The sequence below is a fragment of the Nanorana parkeri genome, unplaced genomic scaffold, assembly GCF_000935625.1.
Source record: "Nanorana parkeri isolate BGI_ZX_2015 unplaced genomic scaffold, ASM93562v1 scaffold195, whole genome shotgun sequence".
Taxonomy (NCBI): Eukaryota; Metazoa; Chordata; class Amphibia; order Anura; family Dicroglossidae; genus Nanorana; species Nanorana parkeri.
In genome coordinates, this window is record NW_017306463.1 from 559,448 (window position 1) to 580,628 (window position 21,181).

At 41.9% G+C, this 21,181-nt stretch overlaps 1 protein-coding gene across 4 annotated transcripts in view; it reads right to left on the reverse strand.

Moving 5' to 3' along the window:
- CMIP (c-Maf inducing protein) overlaps positions 1 to 21,181 on the reverse strand; it is a 172,491-nt gene that overhangs the window by 150,110 nt on the left and 1,200 nt on the right. The window lies entirely within an intron of this gene.

Here is a 21,181-nt window from a genome sequence, read left to right on the forward strand (position 1 = left end):
GAAGCCTGAAAAAACAAAAAAAACTAATGCAATCACATCTAAGAACTGGTAAGCTGGAATGTATTATATTTTTGTTCTTAAGCTTAGATCAAATTTATTTTCAGTTTCACTTTTTTCTTACTACATACCGGAATAACGATAAATATACTTATAATCAAATCAATGCCTAACATCCATAATGCTACACATACTCCCTATTACTTACTTCAGATCAGAAAGTGTCCCGGTCCTGGAGCTGGGATCTACGCCAGTATTGAACATGTGCAGCCCATCTTCTACAGGCCCTAATAGAAAAGCCATCTCCTACAGGTTTCCAAGTAAACAGCTCTTCCATTAGGACCTATGGAGAAAAGCTCATAATCCTTTAACGAGATGAAAAAGAAAAGTAGCGTTGCCCAACCCAACAAAGGGCCACAACACTGGACTGGGTTGACTGCTAATATGAGGCAAGTAATAAAGGGTATAGGTAGCATTAGGGGAAGTCATAAGTCATAGTCATAAGTATAGTGATCCTTCAAAAGCAGTGGTAGGCAAACTCTGCCCACCAGCTGTGGTAAAATTACAAATCCCATCATGCATCTGCCTCTGGGAGTCACGTCTATGGCTGTCAGAGTCACAATGCCTCATAGGATTTGTAGTTGCACCACAGCTGGGGTGTTAAGAGTTTCCCCACCCCTCCTTTAAAGGAAACCTGTACAATGGATGTACAGAAAGCTGCCATTACTAACCAATACTAGTTACTAGTTCCCGGTTGTCGTGCCAATCCAGGGTCCTTATTACCCTTTAGTCCCTAAGTCTCTACAAGTGTTCAGATCAGAAGTTTAGACTTTGTTCTAGACTTTACATGCAACATGATTGTTCCAGGTCAGTCACTCAAAGTATTTACCATCAAGCATTTTTAGAAGGAGGTCACCAATGACAGCCCCCATATTTCCCCCAGTATGGGTTTCCTCTAACCCAGAGGTAGGCAACTTCGCCACTCGAGCTGATGTGGAACTACAAGTCCCAAGAGGCATTGCAAGACTACGACAGGAAGAGGTATGATGGAATTTGTTGTTTCACCACAGCTGGAGCCGAGGTTGCCTAATGCCTACCCCTGTTCTAACCATAAAACTTTAACTGAACTGCACAAATCTAACTTAATGGTCCAATTTTCAGAGATACAACATCACTAATAAAGGCTTGATAAAAAAAAATGTATTTACAACGCAGTGTGCAACAGATCAAGCAAAACATGTATTTATAAGCCAAATTACACATAATAAACAATTTAAATATTCCACTGAGACGCTGGCAGTCACGAGACATGCACAAGGTTCTCGTAGATCTAACTAAGGAAACTGGAAAGGAACAAATAACGAACAAATAACGTTAGCGTGCAAAGTACATTTCAAAATTATCTGACAGGCTTCAGTCACCGTGCACTTCCGTCTGATATGAGCTTTGCTGCTAAATATCGTGTACATACTAGGGGTGCGAAAATTGGAGGAATAAAAGTTAAACCATATTGGATCTACAGGGAAGATTTTCATATATATATATATATATATATTATATGCATGTTTTCATAGAAAACTGAAAAGCAACTTTTTCGGCAACAAAGTGCCTGTTCACACCGGTGTGTGTAGTGTGGGAGTGGCGAGACCCTGTGTGTTGTTACAACGATTTGCACTTTTTGTTTTTTTTTACTTTATTGATAGTTCCAAAACTTGCACCGCGCTCATTTAACTTCAAGTACCGCAGCATAAATGTGTTTACATACAGTGATGTGCATTGTGCTGCATTTTTATATAACGCACACCACCAATCATGTATGGATGTGAATTGGGCATATACAGTAAAGAACAATGGTTTATTATGTGTGCTTGTGTTGATCCTGCATTCATCAATTCAGGCTCAACACACCTGGCGTGAGCGAGTCCTTAGTCATGAACATTGTAGATAACGTTTTTGTTAGGGTTGCACAGATACCAAGTACAGTACTCGGTACAAGTACATGTACCGATACTTTTGAGCTCGAAGACTACACTAGAGAAAAATTAAAAAATTAGGAGGCAGTTGTCATTTGTAAGGAGCACCCGGATTTGTACGTCTCTGTTTTAATGTACGATTTTGTTTTTATAAATATAAATAAAGGGATGCACAGATACCAGTTTTGCGAATACGAGTACTGGTACTTGCCGAGTACTTACAAGTAGAGCTGCAGCTAACGATTATTTTCAAAATCGATTAGTTAGCCGATTATTAAGTTCGATTAATCGGTTAATCGGATAAACAATAAAATAAAGTTTAAAAAATGGCTCCAGTGATAGGACTACTAGTTTGTATTGAGGTTGTAGTCCATCACAGGAGCAAGCTTGGAGCGGTGGAAGTAAAAAAGAAAAAAAAGATAGTGTGGTGTGCAATATAGTGAAATGGAAAGTGTAAAATTATACAGCAATGAATGCAGAATGGCACCGGCTATAGAGGACTACAAATCCCAGCAAAAGCACATTATACAGCGCAATGCAGAACACCGCCAGCTATAGAGGAATACAACAAATCCCAGCAATAGTACATAATAGCTGGCGGCATTCTGCATTGCGCTGTATAATGTACTATTGCTGGGTTTTGTAGTCCTCTATAGCTGGTGGTATTTAGCATTGTACCACTTTATAATGTATTATTGCTGGGATTTGTTGTAGTCCTCTATAACTGGCGGTATTCTGCATTGCGCTATATAATGTATTATTGCTGGGACTTGTAGTCCTCTATACAGCGCAATGCAGAATATCACCAGCTATAGAGGAGTACAACAAATCCCAGCAATACATTATACATACAGTGTATAATGCATTGCTGGTATTTGTATTGCTATGTATAATGTATAGTACAATGTACCAGAGAAATACAAATCCCAGCAATACATTATAGAGCACCATGTGTGGGAAAGTGCAGGCTTACCTGACCAGTCTTCCAGCAACTTGCTTCTGAGATTGGACCAGTCTATCAGCTGCTGTCATCCCCCCACCCCTCCTCCTCCTTACTACATCTCCCCGCGTGCCTTGCCGATCGTGGATGGGCAGGAAATGTGAGGCGGGGAGGAGGTGCGGCGTGTGGAGCGTGGATGCGCGCGGGTCTGGCAGAGGCGAGCGTGAGGTGGGGAGGAGGTGCGGCGCACAGCGTGTGGAGCTGTGAACAGGGCCAACTGATCGGAAGCCGATTAATCGATTATTGAAAAAGTTGACAAGTTTTTCAATAATCGATTATGTCGATTAGTTGTTGCAGCCCTACTTACAAGTACGAGTACTGATACATTTTTGTTTGTCATGTGACAGTTTTTCTAAAACAATACAGACTAATGATTTCAGGACAATGGTGGAGTGCCAGAGCAACCGCTGCAACCCTTGTAGTTCTCATGAAAATGCCAAGTATCTGCACTGTTACTCGAAAAGTATCTGTGCAATCCTAGTTTTTGTTCATTTTTACATGTGATTGGTGATGCAGTAATCAGAGAAAGCAGAAGTTATGCATCACGCTTCTGGAAGTTCATTCTCAATGACCCTGGTGTTAGATGTGCTCTGGATTTTGGTTGCAGTGGAAACAAGAGGACTCTCTTGTTTCCACTGAAAAGTGAGTAAAGTGAGATAATTTAGTAAATGAGAAACACCTCGATTGTTCTTCCTTGTTGCCTGGAAGAGGAAAGATATCCCCTTTAGAATTTCCAATTCCACCCAAGTTGCGCAACCATTAAGGGCTGAATAATGGGGGTTATCATCACTCAACAAACTCACCCCAATGTGAGAAAGGTAATTGGTCCAGAGGATCAAATATAAAACTAATCCCAGGAATTGCAATGACTGTTTAAAATAAAAAAAGTTTAATGGACCCCGAGACTATAATAACATTTTTATTCCAAACCATAACTATAAAAAGAAGAGTGTACTAGGGCTGCAGCTAACGATTTTCATAATCGATTAGTTGCCCGATTATTTTTTCAACTAATCGATTGGTTGCATTAAAAATAATCTCTAACCAACCAATAATGAGGATAGTTGTCACCTATTCTCATAATCGATTATTATCGATTTAATTGATTAGTTGTTGCAGCCGTAGAGTGTACATACTCCTACATACCATTCCTAATGCCTGCTCTGCCATACACCACACCGATCCTGATAAATTATTTGAAGTCCGAACAAAAACCGAAACTTCTGGGAGTGTGATCTCCTGGGTGCCCCGCAGCGCTCATTGGATCCTTTCTCTACACTTCACCCATTAAAGGGTACGGCAATGATGCTGAAGTTAGAGGAGACCCAGGCTGACACTTCCAGAAGTGTCTGTTTCAATACAGATTCAGAGCAGTGGTCGGAGGCAAGGTCAGCAGGAATGGGGAGTATGACTGTAACCCTTTATATATTTGGAGAGGTGCATATTCAATGTTTACTTTAAAGGGGATAATTGAGCTTAAACCCTGATTTTAGCAACGGGGTTTTTTTTTTTTTTAACATATCACAGGAACAACATCAGCCAAGTCTTGCTCACTGTGTGGTGAACAGTGCTCAGTAAAAGCAGAAAAGACACAGAAGAGGCAGCTACTCGAAGATATATCCACTGTCACATTGTTATAACACAGCAGGACAGGACTGAAAACATGGAAGATCTAAAGGAAAGACAAGTGGTACTGTATATACACTCCAACAGCTCGTGTATACACAAGAAAGACAGCGAAAGAATGAAGGTGACATTTGCGAAATATACCCATGTGTGTTTTTCTGCACACAATATTAAACCATAAAACAATAAAAGATTCATCAGAAACACAAAGCTTCCTTTAAACCCCTTAAAGTGTCCGCCCAGTGGGTAGCAGAGCAGCTAGTTAAAGTGTGAACGTTCTGCCAGTAAGCTCTGAATGCGGCTTCCATTTTACAGTGTAATAAATACCCTCCTCGGTCCCAGGGATTTCGGGTAAGGTATTTATTGATGGAGAGATGACATTTTTACTCGGCATAAACATATCATTAAATGTTCACTTCCCAGAACACTGATACAGAGAAGGGACAATGTACACATATAAATTATATTTAGACAGGCCCAGCTATTCAGCGACAACTGTACAAAGTTGATGTTACATAATTTCTCTATTTCCAGAAGTTTTGGCCATGACCTCTGATGAGTGGTGACGTGGCTTCCCAATACACAAAGTAAAGCACTTATTTTACAGATTCCTAGAAATCGAGTGACAGGTTCAAAGTCTGCCTATCTTCTGCAATTTCATATGTGACTATTTAAAGGGCAACACTAGGAAAATCCATGGAACAGAGAATTTGGGGGTGAGTTCCGACTGGTTGATCTGAAGCATGAGTTGGCTTCTTGAGCTTCTCATTAGTACAATCAAGTCAAAATTGAATATTAGATTGGAATATTATTATACAGGATTTATATAACGCCAACAATTTGCGCAGCGCTTTACAATATAAGGAAGACATTACAATCACAATACAATTCAAGACAAGATGGTAAGGAGGGCCCTGCATCATGAGGGCTTACAATCTAAAAGGGAGGGGAATATAATATAGTGTTAGCCCACCTGCTCAGTAATTTGGTTTTTCATCCAGACATTGCTGTAGTGAACTAGTCCATCCCAGTCTCTTTAGCCCCGAGTCTAGTGATCTGTGAACCCCACTTGTGATACAGGACAGTTATTCTCAAAAACACCCACTGTTAGCTATTTCCTCTCCCTTACATTCAGAAGGACTCATGTTGAAGCTGAAGTTACGCATCACATTTCTGGAAGCTCATTCTCAATGACCGCGGTGTTAGATGCACCCTGGATTTTGGTTGCAGTGGATAACAGAGGACTCATTAAAATGAGTTTGTTGACTAGCCCTAGAAACTGGTCTTCCCGGAAGTGGAAAGATGTCCCGTTCACAAATTTCAATTCCACCCAAATTGCACAACCATTAATGGGCCGAATTATTGGGCCATCATTACTCAAACTAACCGCAATGTAAATAATAATAAATAATAATAATAACTGGTTCAGAGGATCAAATGTAAACTAATCCTGGGAATTCCAATGACCTGGTCCAAAAGAAAAAGTTTTTAAGGGACCCCGAGACCAAAAGAATATTTTTACACCAAACTCTACCTGTAAAAAGAACAGATACATACTCCTACAGCCCACTCTGCTGTACACCACCCCGATCCTGAGAAATCTTTTGAAGTCCGAACAGACACCAACACTTCTGGGAGTATAGCTCTCATTGGTTCCTTCCTCCAAACTCCACCCATTAAAGGTTACGGTAGTGATGCTCATGGGCAGTGCCCTCCTTACCATCTTATCTTGAATTGTAATGTCTTCCTTATATTGTACAGTTGCTGCGCAAACTGTTGGCGCTATATAAATTCTGTATAATAATAATCCAGCATAAAACTTTTGCCTCTTTGCAGTAGCTTCCTGTAAAAAACACCAGTCTCTGCAGTTCTCTCTCCTTGTGCAGGGTGACTAGTCCTGTCTCTTCCCCCTTTTATAGTTTTCTGCAGGAAGCCTGTCATGGGTGGAGCCTACTAGGCCTCTCCCACAACTCTGCTCTCTGCACAGGTTATGTTCAGCAGAGTAATGTCACGGTTACTTTTGCAATATAATAATAGGGTCTACAAAAAGGTATCTGGTGGTTTCAAAAGGGAAACCGAGCAAGCCAGTTTGTTAATCTTTAGGACAGTGCAAGAAAAAAAGGATCTGCAAAGAAAAAGAGGAAGTGGAGCACAGCCTTCGTAATCTAGTTGCTGACTTTCCATACAATCAGTTTGTCAATCTACCTGACGATTGTTATATATAGCCTGGAATGCTGCAGCACGCTCCGGAAAACAATAGCTCTGCATACGCAATGATAAAAGGATAAAGCATGCAGGGTAGTACACAGCATGAACTGTAACACAAATATTCGGTGCGACTTCCTCTTGGACAGAGGTAGAGATCATGTCTTCAGGATGCAGCTGCTACCATCGACTCTCGAGCTGGAAACCTCAAGCCACAGCTCTATGTATAAACAGTGTGTCACAGCATAGCTCAGACATCTGAAGCCTGCTGCTTGTAGCCGCCAGTAGGGAAGTTTACAAAGTTTAACGCACACGTCCACTTTTCTGACAGATTCGATACCGTGATCCTAAACTCTCTAAGCAGTATTTATTACTTGTCTCATTCTCTTTAGGGCCTTAGCATGCCTATATAAAGGCAGTAACGCATGTTTTAGATGGGCATTCCTTCATGGGTTTATGTGTGCTTTTGTGCATTCTAAAAATATATTTATTTTCTAATATCCATTATGCAAAGTGAGGGAGAAATATTGAGTATAGAGCTTATTGTAGGAAGCAGATGTGTTAAAAACAAGACTAAGTTAAGCAGAGGCCCTCTATGTATGCATGTGAGATAGTAACCTTAGATTGTAAGCTCCTTGAGGGCAGGGACTGATGTGAATGTGCAACTATGTAAAGTGCTGCATAAATTGTCGGCGCTATATAAAATACCTGTAATAAATAAATAAAAAGTAAAAAAACAAAAATAAACTTGCAGGTATTAAAAATGAAGGCACCTAGGAGGTGCACATACCAGCTGAAGCCGTCCATCAACTCCTGTCATGGCCGAATGCTGGCCAGTTGTAGCTAACAAGGCTGTGACACTTCAGTATAGGGATGATCTCAGGTTTGGACTGGGTTTAGTCTGAACCTGAGCTCCTCTGAAGCAAGAAGGAAGTGGCCAAGGAATTGCCCGCACGCAAGAATAGGGGCAGAATGTTGTGATGTTCTTGACCTTATATTGTAACCTGACTATATTTGGTCAATGATACTGACCTACGGCCATGTGGTAAGGTCAATGACCTTATATGGTAACCTGACTATATTTGGTCAATGACACTGACCTACGGCCATGTGGTAAGGTCAATGACCTTATATGGTCACCTGACTATATTTGGTCAATGACACTGACCTACGGCAATGTGGTAAGATCAATGACCTTATATGGTCACCTGACTATATTTGGTCAACGACACTGACCTAATATGGCTATGTGCTCAGTACAGGCATCCCATCCTCCGGGGAATGCCCCGACCCACAGCTGACCCCATATCCCTTCCAGGTTCAGACTGAACCTGAGCTCATCCCTACTTCTGGGTAGATTTGCCCTGCAGTTCATAATGGCTCACTGATATGATGGCCAGTCTACCTGGCCAACGGTAATGTGCAAGAGGCAGAAGTGATAGGCACGCTTTGGCACTAACAGAAAGTGGTGCCAAAGCTTGACCTCTTGTTCTTTCTGGGTTCAGAGGAGGTTAGGTGTGGAACAAACCCCACAGCAACCCCATGTCCCCCACTAGGTTCAGTGGAACTCCGGTTCAGATGGAACCCAGACCAAGCCGAAGCTGATCCCTACTTCTGAGTAGCCTTGCCCCTGCACTTCATAATGGCTCATCACTATGATGGTCAGTCTGGTTGGCCAACAGGAATGTTCAAGAGGCAGAAGGGATGGGCATGCTTTGGCACCATCAGGAAGTGCTAGAGCCTCACCTGTCAGAAGGTCCCAGCAATTGGCCATGACTGGAGAATTTAGGAAGATATGTGCAGGCCCTTCTACAAGCCTGCTGTGTGGTTTTTGTTTTTTTTTAATCTAGGCTATACATACTCTTTAACACGTACAGGCACACAAAAATTCTATTTGTCATAGATGTCAACTAGCTACAGAAGAATACATGGAATTTTAAATTGATTCATTATTTGAATAATTTCCTCAGAAAGAATTAAAAACTGTCCAACGCCAACCCACCCTATCCAAAATTAGTGCATAGTAGTCTGTTAGGGATTAAAATAATTTTCAGAGTGCTAACATGTGTCTTTCCTAACTCCGGATCTGAAATGGTTGAAGCTCAAGGAGAATTCAAAATATTCCCAACTAATGAAAAACAGCAACACAATCCATATGGACGCCTGGTCTGGTTCGAATAAGCCGCCTCTTCATAACAAATCATATTTTTAGTGTACCAGCATCAGGTTTCAGTATAAAAGGTTAGATCACTATTTCTGAGTTATTAGACTAATTTTAAACTGTTCCCCAACCTCAAAAATGTATTAAAAGTGAAATGTTGGTTTTCTTGAGAAAAACCAATAGAGGGGAGAAGTCGTTTCAAGAAACAAAAGTTATTTTTAGGTTTTCTTTTCCTTTTACTTGGTGTTCCGGCCACTAATACATTTCCTGTCCTAGGGAGACAACGCTCATTCATGGTACTCCATCTATGGAGGAGCAGCCTCATCACCCTACAAAACTTCTCCCCCCTTCTTCTGGTGTCGAACAAAGGGAGGAGGTTTTTGTGGATTTTAGAAAAGAGGTGGGCGGGGTTGATAACACTATTGGGAAAACAATGCAGAAACCACCATGCTAACTGTATTTCTGGCTGGATGAAAAGTTTGTTTTTATTGTTTTTTACACCTATCGAACAGATAACAAAATGCTTTTAATAGCATATTAACAGACCAAAAGAGAATAAATTGTTTATTGTCCGGGTTTGCATACCCTTGTTCTAAAGTCCCAACATATACTATCCTATTATAACATTAGCATTGTAACAGGAATTAGGGCTGCACCCAACAAAATCGATAATAATTGATTATGAGAATAGTTGTCAACTATTCTCATGATCAATTAGTTGGTTGGATCTCCTAGCTCTCCCCTCCACGCTGGGAAGAGGGCACAGCATGCAGTGGGCGCGTGCAATAGCCAGCCTGCTATTGGCTATAGCAATTTGAAATGGCCAATAGCAGGCTGGCTATTGTACCAGCCCACTACCTGCTGTATTTACATTCAGCTGCCATCTGCGGAATCTTGCCACTGGCAGCTGTCATTCCCGGGCTGAAGCTATTCAAACGCCATATGCTTACAATTATTCAAAAAATAAGTTATAAAAAGGTGGGAAGTCAGTCAGTCATTTTCGGTTGTGGCCTGACAAATTCTGCTGCGGGAGGTGCGTTGCAGTGCCATTCATTTAAATAACACCCCAAACACACGTCCCACCCGCAGTGTGATCACTCGCACTGGAACGCGCGTGCAGTGTGATTGCAAAAAATCGTGCATGCACTTTTATTCTGAAGTAAACTTTGTTTGTAACACTGCATTTGTGTATTTTATTTTTATTATCCGATTAAATCGAAAAATTGTCAACTGATTATGAAAATATTCATTAGTTGCGGTCCTAGTAGGTACACATACTAGAGTTGTTTTTGATAATGCAATCAAAGCTTACTTGAAAAAAAAAAAAATCCCTTTTATGTAGTGAGTCCGGCCTTCTGTCTGCCCATCACTTTCACCAACTTCCTGGATCCCCAGTGTGCTTTGCATCTCTTTCTCTGCTGCTTGATGTGATACGATCTCGATTTCTCAAGCCTACATATCCCATCATGCATTGCTTCCAGCAAGCAATGATAATGCTACATTGTTCAGTTGTGGAGTTCTGGCTCAGAAGGCAGGATCCATGTGACAAAGAAGTGCATATTGACAGGGCTAAGTGAAATTGTATCAGTGCATTGGGGAAGTGTATCCTATGGGCATCCTCAATATGTACGTTTACAAACTTCTAGATGGATATGGTTATTAGGAGTGCAATAAAACATATGGAAATTCAATACAGAAATACAGATTTATTTTTAGTTTTTAATCATAGATACTCTTTACAGATAAGTGCAGCCTTCTAGTAGAGGAAGCGCCCCATTTACAAGGGAAAGGGGAAGAGGATTTTGTGAAATCCTGTCACCAATTGAATATTGTCACCATGGTAACAAGGATAAGAAATCAGATGTATAAAATCAAAGCTGGCTGCCACATTTAAACAGAAATTAAGGAAGACTTGGAGGGGGTATTGGGGATGTTACTTATGCAATCTTAAACACAATGCCCCCCCCTTCCCTCCGCTCTATTGAAACCTACAGATGACAACTGAGACCCTCTGTAGTTTATCTGTCTCAGCTGCCAGGTGATTCCTTTAAACTGGGGACCTCTAGCCCAGTGGTAGGAAAACTCGGCACGCCAGCTGGTATGGAACTTCAAGTCCCATGATGCACTACAAGACTGACAGTCACAGGCATGACTCCCAGAGGCCAAGGCATGATAGATGTAACCACAGCTGGAGTGCCGCAGTTGCCTACCCTTGCTCTAGCAAATATAGCTCTGGGCGATTTAGTAATTCTTTGCTGTTGGGTCACAACGATCATAACGTAGAGTTTGAACCACTTCAGCAAAGCATAAAAGATACATTGAACTAGAACTCTGGTGTGCACTATTTGATCTAAAATGGTCATAGAAGACAGCCCTTATTAATCCAGAATTGGCATCTACTTCCTGGACTGAGATGCTACTGCAAAGCTCGTGTGTATGCTGGTGCCGGTGCAGTTCTTGGCTGCCCATAAATGTCTAGCATAGATCATCCCCTTATGTACGTTCTTGCCTTGTAACTTGCTTCTCTACTGCCTACAGCAGACTGATGGCATCATCTCCGCCTAGGCAAAGACACTTGACTTCAGCCCTTTCATTTTTTGTTCATTCAAGCAGACTTGAAATTTACTAAAAAAGGTCCACTTCAATCATTTACATACTAGCTACTCTTATCGATTGCAAGTAAAGACAAAGTATTCATTGGCCGGTGTTAAGCCATTTTAATGCTCCTCATTTCAAACATTACCTGAGTCCTTATAAAAATAAAACCGTGTGAACAGGATCCGATGAATATGTGTGTTGAACTCGTATTACTCTACTGATGTTACAGTTTGAAGCGTGTTGACATAACAAACAACCCACTCTCCCTCAGGGAGTAGATCAGGTTTTGTCCCCAAGCGAGCAGTTATCTGGCAAATGGAGTTTGCAAATATTAAAAGGCACTATTGGGACGCTGCCCGAGAACTGAAGAGGCTTTGTGTTATCTGTATGGCAGAATAGGAGACTCATTCTAATTCCATGGAAAATGAACACAGAAAATGCAGGAGAGTCTTTTCCATGTTCGTTGGGTTTTCTAAAGTGTAAAAGGTGTGCACAGACCTCAGATGAGTTTCTCCAGTCAAAGACCGTGTTATGGATATTTGGAATTGTGGAAAGAACACGATGGACCTGCGTGGTTATTCTCATTCATACAGTAGACAAATTATGTGCAGCACAGTGGCGTAGTGCTTAGCCTTGCAGAACCGGCCTGGGGGTCCCTGTTTCGAATCCCGGCCAGGTCACCAGCTGCAAAAAAAAAAAAAAAGAGTTTGCATGTTCTCCCTGTGCTTGTGTGGGTTTCCTCCGGGTACTCCGGTTTCCCCCCACACGCCAAAGACATGCTGGTAGGTTAATTGGCTCCTGTCTAAATTGGCCCTGTATGTGAGATAGGGACTTTAGATTTTCGGGCGATGACTGATGTGAATGTGCAACTATGTAAAGCCCTGCATAAATTGTCGGCGCTATAAAAATACCTGTAATAATAATGTGAATTTGAAGAGGAATAAAGGAGTAGTCACCAGTACTCCGTATTGTGCAAAAGTACTCCTATTTATTGATAAGCCAACGTATCAGGGCCGCGCATGTTCCCTTCCTCGAGGCAAACCTTGATTAAGTGCCGACTTCCCCTTTGTTCTTCTGTGGATCTACACGGCACCAACCGAGGTTGTCACTACAAGCATCACCATATCCACTTTGGTCACAGAGCTGTATGGAGTGCAGCTGGTATCTACATCTTTCTAGGATGAGAATATGTGATCTGGCTAATGGGTGGGCAGCTCTCGCTTCAAGCTTGTCAGCTGGTTTGGCAGCTAAACGTGTTGGCTTCTCTACTTTGATGTCCCCTAACCTTAATGGAATAAAGTTCTACCCGGACTATGTTAATTGGTGTGGCACTTAAATTCCTATACTGCCTGGTCTGTAAGGGGCTGGTGTATCATTACCAGAGAATCCTACACTGCATCCTGTGCCAAGCCTGCTCAAGCAGGGGTTTATTTGCAATGGTAAGGGGCTGGCTTTGTACAGCAAGTTCTTGTATTCTGGCTAAAAAGTACATGTTTTTTACTTGCAATTATGTTTTCAGCTTGCATGGCTTAGAGCTTAGGTTCCTCCTTTGAAAGCAACACTCACTGATTCCCATGGAGCATACAAATTCTGGAGCAGACACCCAACCTTTAGTGAATAATGCCTGCGGTCTACTATGTACTCTATCTTCAGCACCAGGAGCCATAAATGAAGGGTAATCTGCTGCAGTATACTGCACTCCTGTAATCACTGAAGATCACAAACTGCTAGATGAAGATAGCCACTGCTAAGTTTAACTAAGCCCTGCCCATTCTTGGTTTCAAAATCTACTTTCTGCACTGAAGCTACACATACATAGGGGCTGCTTACATCTCTTACATAAGCCCAATGCAGTATAGGAGTCTTCATTTATGACTTTTGGCAATGAAGGCAAAGGAGCTTACCTACAAAAAAGCTAAAATATGCAGTTTGCTTAGGGAACGTGGTGAAATACACTTCGCAAGAAATGCCCAATCACGAGCAAGGAAAATAAAATCGTATTTGTGCTTGCACATGATTCGATGAAGGTCAGCAGAGCTTTACCACATTCACGAAGTTAAAGGAGAACTTAGCAAATCAAGCCCAATGAGTCCAACAGGTATTTGGAGCCGATATATTCTTTATTACCAGTTTATCTACAGTCACTGTGCAGTCTACAGACAAAATGAATGTAAACAATGCACTGCTTACAAAGGCCTGGGCTTGTAATTACAACTTTTAAAGCACAGGGAAAGAAAAGGCATTGGTAAGAGGTAACATTTTCAACATTGCTTGGGACCCCTGGATACATTCAACTACTAATATGTGTAAAAAGTACAGTCATCCTTTAACTTAAATGTGGTTTTTAGATAAAACAAAAAAAGGGGAAACGAGGGGGGAAAAAAACAACATTTTAAATCATCGGAATAAAATGTGGAAATCAACAGTGGACATTTTGCAATACATCTGAGGGTCAGTTTGTTGATTAACTAAATGTATACCGCTAATCGAAGCCGAGGGGTTAAATCTTTCATTTACTTGCACAAACAAATGCAAATTGGCTCAGTTATAAAAGAACCCAGAAAAGCCTACACAGAAATACAGAGTCGCCATGGCAACTGAAGATGCCTTCTTACCAATTGCTGCGCAGCCAACAATTGTACATTCCAGCTGCAATTTCAATTCTACAGTAAACAGGGTTTGTGTTCAAATACACTGTGTACATTATATTGTTTGCCTTGATTAAAGCATGTATGCGTGGGCCCCTTTCAGGGCCACCTGAACTTTTGTGCAACCAACGACACTGTTAGGTGGAGCCTAAAAAGCATCATCTGTGTCGAAGTTGAGAATTGAAGTGTCTACGGCGAAAATATTTTTTGGTTTTGGATGGAGAAGATTGTTTTTTTTTTTGTTTGCCGTCTACTATTGGGCAAATGTTCCTTTACTACCTGTCCAATAGACACAAAAGTAAATCTCCCAGGGAGAGAGGAATTACCCTCTTGGACAGTTATCCCTGCACAATGTGCACCCACCTCTTGTTCTGGAGACGACTCTAAAATTTAGCATTTCCCCTTACTGGTGATAATGGTCACCAGTACATATAAAGAGGTAAATCTCCCCAATGGTACCCAGACAGCAGTAAAAATTTGACAGGACCAACCCGACCCAAATCTATCCAAAACTAAAATGATAAAAGGCCAACACCTTCTAAAAGAGACATTTAATTTGTGGTCGGGCACCAAACTGCCAACCACATTCCTCTATCGCTCAGCAATAACAGAGATTTTCCTACAGTAGTTTTTGTCTCCGGCCCATATTTATGCAGTGTCTTTTTTTTTTGCCCCTAGATTTCCTGATTAATAGGTAGAATCTATCATTGGCTCTGTAAGGACCATAGCAAGTGGGAAGAAGTCTGAATACAGCCAGTCCCTGCCAGTCTTCAAGATGTATAAGTGAACCTGCCAGCAACCACGCAAAACTAAAGCATCAGACCAAAAGGGGCCTTAGCTTCTACTATTTTCCAATCAATACAAATGCCACTGTAATTTTTTTGTATTATCCAAATATATTACAAATGTGACCTGTAACAATGTACAGAGAACACAAAATGCAAAAACAAAGCATACAAGAGTATACAAAATACATAGCTAACATTACTCCCTGATGGCAGGGACCACAGGCACTCTTTGTCCTCCAAGCTCTGGTGTACACCTCGCTCACTCCCCAACATTTGCTCTGGTGTGCTGCGTGCCATCCCACCATCTACTAAAGGTTTTACAATTAGCCCCTGGTTGCTAGATTTTGGCATGGCATTTTGGGATGGTAGGGCTGCATGCCAGAGCTCCATGCAAAAGCCAAGGTTTGAGGAAAGTGTATGACCAGCTGTAGGGCAGCGTATTATTATTATCATTATATTAAATGTGTACAGTTCCAGGTAGCTGAAGACACAAGCTTGAAATTCCTGTGACTACAGGCTCATACTTGATGAAGACAGATAGACCTCTACTTTTGTAATGATAGAGCAGCAAGTACCTTCTACACAGTATATGTTGCCACCCTCGCTCACTCACTATGGTGTATATACCCACCTGGGGTCTTTTTACACCAGGGGTGGGCAACTCCGACCCTCCAGCTGTTGTGGAACTACAAGTCCCATGAGGCATTGCAAGACTGACAGTTACAGGCATGACTCCTACAGGCTTGTAGATGAAGCACAGCTGGAGGGCCGCAATTGCCCATCCCTGTTTTACACAAACATTCTGGGGGGGTTTAGTAGCTCCTTCACACAAGGTAACCCTTTTGCATGTTGTAACATTTCCTCTCGTTGTTCCATGTAAGTTTGGGGATAAAACCGTCAGAGGGAAAAAAACAGCACTTTTCAAGCAGAGGCCATAAAAGGCTTACTAATGGTTTTATTGCCATGATTTCAATATGTCGCTGTATTTGCCACCTGTGCTCAGAACACGTGTAAAGATTAATTTATGACATGGGCCCATGTGCCCCTCTTATCTACATTTAAAAAGGGTAATGTCAGTGGATTTCACCCCCGTTCACATCTATGAGACGTGAGAAAACCCTTCATTTCCTATGGTGCCCAATATCTATGCAATTTTCTTTCGTACATTTTTGAAAATCCTGCATGTATTTCATTCAGTGTGACTTTATTATTATTATTATTTTCAACTTCTACTCTACACAGGAGACAAGGCTGCAGAATGCTTCATGGTGAAGCCTTCATCCTTCTGGTCAGAGCGAGGCCATTGCTGTATGTTCCCGCCCACCACCGTTACAAAGATGGCAGCAAGCACCATAAGCTATGGGAAGAAACTGTCCAAAAAGTGTTGTGAAGTGGGATGTTTTACCCTCTGAAAGCAAAACCACACAAAGTAAGCTCACGTTACATTGGCACAGCAACCATGACAAGATTGCAGCACAACTGCACAGGCAAATGCCCTACAGGCAGGACATGAGGTGGACGCTATCCGACTTGCTGCAGCTTCTAATGCGCATTGAAATGAGCTCACAGGGTGCAGTAAGCAATTTCAGGTCAGGAGAGGAACCTGTACAACTATGCAAGACTGAAGAGAAGGCCGGTGCTCAGCTTTAACACCCAAGCAGTGCTTGAATGATATATACACAATAACTGGTTTACCTTCTACTCCTAAACCAGCCATTTCTTACACTCTCCCATTCGGCAGCATCGGCAACGGCAAATACTTGATAGAAATGTGATAAGTTGACCATATTTAGACTTATTTTCCATTCACAGCTCTATGGAAACTGAAAGTGTCAAAGTCACAAGAATAATTATCAACAAGAAACACAGATAATCTTTTGTAGCATCACTGAGAAACATGAAAAGAAAGAAAATCCGTGGGACCGTAATACACGGTGGCCAGTTGTTTTTCTACTGTTGCATAAAATACCAACTAACATCATTATGTTTCAGGAACAGGACTAGTCCCCCCAAAGAGTTCAGTTTGGGGTAGATGCTGGAGAGTTATCTGACACAACAGTTTTACAAACGAGTGGTGAAGAGTTATCATTTCCGCCAGGTCCTTATTTTTAGTCTATGACCCCATTGGGGAGAGACTTGCCCTCACTTCCTGTGCCGCCTGCCTGTAGAGTGTAAGGGGCTGTTATCACTGGAAAAGCAAGGAACATATAACAGTTCAAACATTCTTCGCCATACTAAAAAAGGCGTTTTGTTTGTGTCTATGTCCCCTTTACAGATAATTTCTCATCACTTCTTGTCTTGACCAGAAATAGTAGGGGGGGAAAAAAACAAACACCTTGACCAAGGCTTTAAGCCTTCTACTTTCTAATCAAAAATTTGGCTGCATCTGGCTTTAAATATTGTGACATTGTAATATTAATTCCAATTATGACTAATGATGAGCACACTGGCCTAAGTCTGGTTTGCTTGGATGTTCATCAAGCCCAGCCGGATGCCCAGGTTTGGCAAATGAACCAACCCCATGATCATCTGTGTCCCAGCAACCAATGACATTGTGCAACCCAAACAGCCTGATTGGTTGTTAGGATGCTAGCAACTTGGGAGCACAGTGTCACTGGTTGCTAGGACACAGACGGATGCACCATAGCAACCAATGACACAGTGGGGCTGCCAGGACCTTAGCAACCCACAAAGCATCATTGGCTGCTAAGATGATGGCGGCCCCACAGCAGCATAGGCGCCTGCCTCCCTCGCAGCAACCAATGGCGCTGTGTGGCTTTGCCACCAGCCAACCAATGATGCTGTGTGGGCTACACAGCGTCAGTGGTTGCTAGGACACAGAGAGAGGTTCTAAGGGCACACAAACTGACCAAGTCTTTTGTGCATATGCTGACTGTGAACCGCTTGTGTTCAGGTTAAACTCATGGTTTACCCGAACCCAAAGCTCAAACATAGCGAGGACCAATAAAAATGTTCCATGTGTGACCCTAACAAAGGAGTTGCTTTGAGTGACAACAGTTGCGTGCTTACAGGCTCCAGCAATGGAAACCCATCCATTATTATAGCCAATATAGTAATATTACAACTGAGACTTCTTGTGACTCCAAAAATTGAGGCTGGGATCCAGAGCTACTGAATGCATATCTAGGTTATAGAACTGAACCAAGAAACAAATGCAAACCGGAATGCAAGCGTTCCATGACAATACAGGCCACTGTCTTCTTAGATTCCAAGCATCCCCCTCCATGGAGCCCTCAGGCTAGATTCACATTTTTCCACACACGTTTTCATGGTTTAGATTTTAAGCTCATTATCAATGCACGTTATCATACGCTGTCATTGTCATCAATGGGTCCTTTTAATGCACAATGGCTTATCAAAAAACTGATATTAACTTTCTTTTGATCATCTTAAACACCCACTATAGTATCAAAATATTGTATTCTGGTAGCTTTATAGTTAATGTGTGTAATGATAGTATCTAGTATATTATGTTTTATTTCACGAGTATTTATTTTATTTTTTACACCTTTACATGCAGGCCAAGCTGTTCAGAAAGAAAAAGTTGCAAGGGTTGCCCAATAAACTCTCATCACACATGTTCCTGGACCAGAGTAAAAGGGTGCTGTAACAACTGCAGCAGGTCAGCTGGTATTAGCAAATGGATAACAACATATGTAACCAGCACACCATGGATCAACAGCCCCAAATTACTGCAGCGATCACATCACATGCAACGTTTGAGGGCATGCAGGACCTTTTCATCAGGCATGTGATCATAAATGTTCTTATCCAGTTGCAAGGGTTGGGACAAACTGTTACACTGACAGGGGTGATCACAGTGGACATCTTTATATCACATGGTGGCTATAATTGCTTAAAAGGTTTTAGCTAGGGTTGGGCTTTAATGTGTTGCTAGGCAGGACATAGTCCAGGAACCAGTGTTCTATCAAAGTTTGTGACTGCGTTAGAATGCGTGACCGGCGACGTGGTCACACATTTTAACCTAATCACGCCCACTTTTTCAGAGGTGGAATATGTGACCGGCAAAAGGTGAAGAATCCCAGCTGTTCCAGGGCAGATTGGCATCGCAGATGATATGTGCAGGAGAACCGATCTGCCCTGGAACAGCTGATCGGTCCTGAAGTGTAACTTCTATCCGACTTTGTGACTGCGATCTTACATTCCACAAAGTCGGATAGAAGTGATATTTCAGGACCGATTAGCTGTTTCAGGGCAGATTGGTTCTCCTGCACATATGATCTGCAATGCCGATCTGCCCTGGACAGCTGAGAAAGAGTTGGAATTCTTCTCCTTTTGTCGGTCACATATTTCACCGTCGAAAAAGTGGGCGTGATTATGTTAAAATGTGTAAACACGTCGCCGGTCACGCATTCTAAACGCAGTCACAAACGTTGATAGAACACTGGTTCCTGGACTATGTCCTGCCTAGCAACACATTAAAGCCCAACCCTAGCTAAAACCTTTTAAGCAATTATAGCAACCATGTGATATAAAGATGTACCCGCTGTACCTGCCCCTTCCCCCGTCCGTTCAGTCAGCGCTGGCAGATCAGAGCGGGGGGAATCCAGCCCCTCCCCTGTCGCGGCAGAGAGCCGTGACAGGATCGAGAGGTGAGCGAACGCGGGTATGTGTTCGCTCACCTCCCGATCTACTGAGCCGACCTGTGACAGTCTCATTGTAACAGGTCGGCTAGAACTATGAGGCTAGTGGAAATCACTCATCTCATAGTTCTCCTTTAACAACAGTTGCTTTTGAACATTTAACGAATTCTGCTGTTTTGCTGATACTCGCTCCATGGCTCCGAGCGCCAACAATCATCCCACATTCAAAGGCTGTTAAATTGCGTTGTTTACCCGTATCTTCAGAAAAAAAATCACTTCTACTGTCGTGGTAAACAACCTGCTTACCTATTTATAATGGTCTGGCCCTCCAGCAACTTCAGCACGAAATTATAGCTAATTAGCCTACAAACGTCAGGTGGTCATAATAATCTGGCCACCCAGTGTATATACATATAAGATTATAAGACGCTCTAATTTGTCTATTTTAAAAATGGAGATTTTTTTTTTTACGTCCATTAAATTATATTTCACCGCTATAAAATAAAAAATATGCAAATATGCTGTAAAATCCGTGATCTATTGCTGCCTGTGAATCTAAATGCTCATTTCCCAGAATCCTTTACTGATATAATATACAGTATTCATGTGCAAGACCAGTAATGTGCTGCAGTGAGCCGTCCACACACGCTGCATTGGGGAATCTCTACGAGCACAAGTCATCATAGAGGCTCACATTAGACAAACGTAAAATGATATTTTACTATTTCTAGGAAATATGGTTAAAAGCTAGACAGCATCCCCCCGACAGGCGATTCTAAATCGAATTTTACTGAGCTTATATAATGTATTCATTATTTTACTCATCTAAAACGAAGAAAAAAAAAAGAAAAAAAACACTATTGGATTGGCAGACATTTTCGGTACTCTGATCCAAGAAAACAAAACAAAAAAATGGTTAAAAAAATAAATGGCATTGTAAACCAAATGTACACATTTTAAAAAAAATTGAAAAGCAGTATCCATTTCCTGTTTGATATTTAATGCTTTACGTGGCAATAAATACAGTCAGCAGGGCATGATGCATACTCAATAAACAGAGCTTTAGTGGTGATAAATAGACTACATGAAAAGGACCTGAAATGATATTCTACTTAAAGCAACTATCTCACGACCAGCAGGTACCGTCTGTGTTTTCTTATTGCATCCATTCTCTTCACATCTTCCAGAACCAAACACATCAGCATCAACATATTCCGTACCAACTGGCCACTATCTATAGCCCTAATGGCTTTTCCACATCATACACAGTCTCCATACACCTATGTATCTCCGGCATGCATTAGTGAACGGATAGAAATCAACAGCTCGAAGCCATTGGGCAGTAAAACACTACAAAGCCCCTCGGCCATCATAAAAGTCTACCATGCGCCGTACCCTTATGCACAACCACTTAGCCTTCTGAACTGTCAATCACCCACTATGCCAGGATGAAGAATAAAACCCTGATTGGGAGGTTCTGCAGCAGCTCAGGCCTTTCTGCCCCAGCTTTGATCCTGGAAACAGTGAGAAGGGCCACTGAGACGCTCGCATGCTACAACC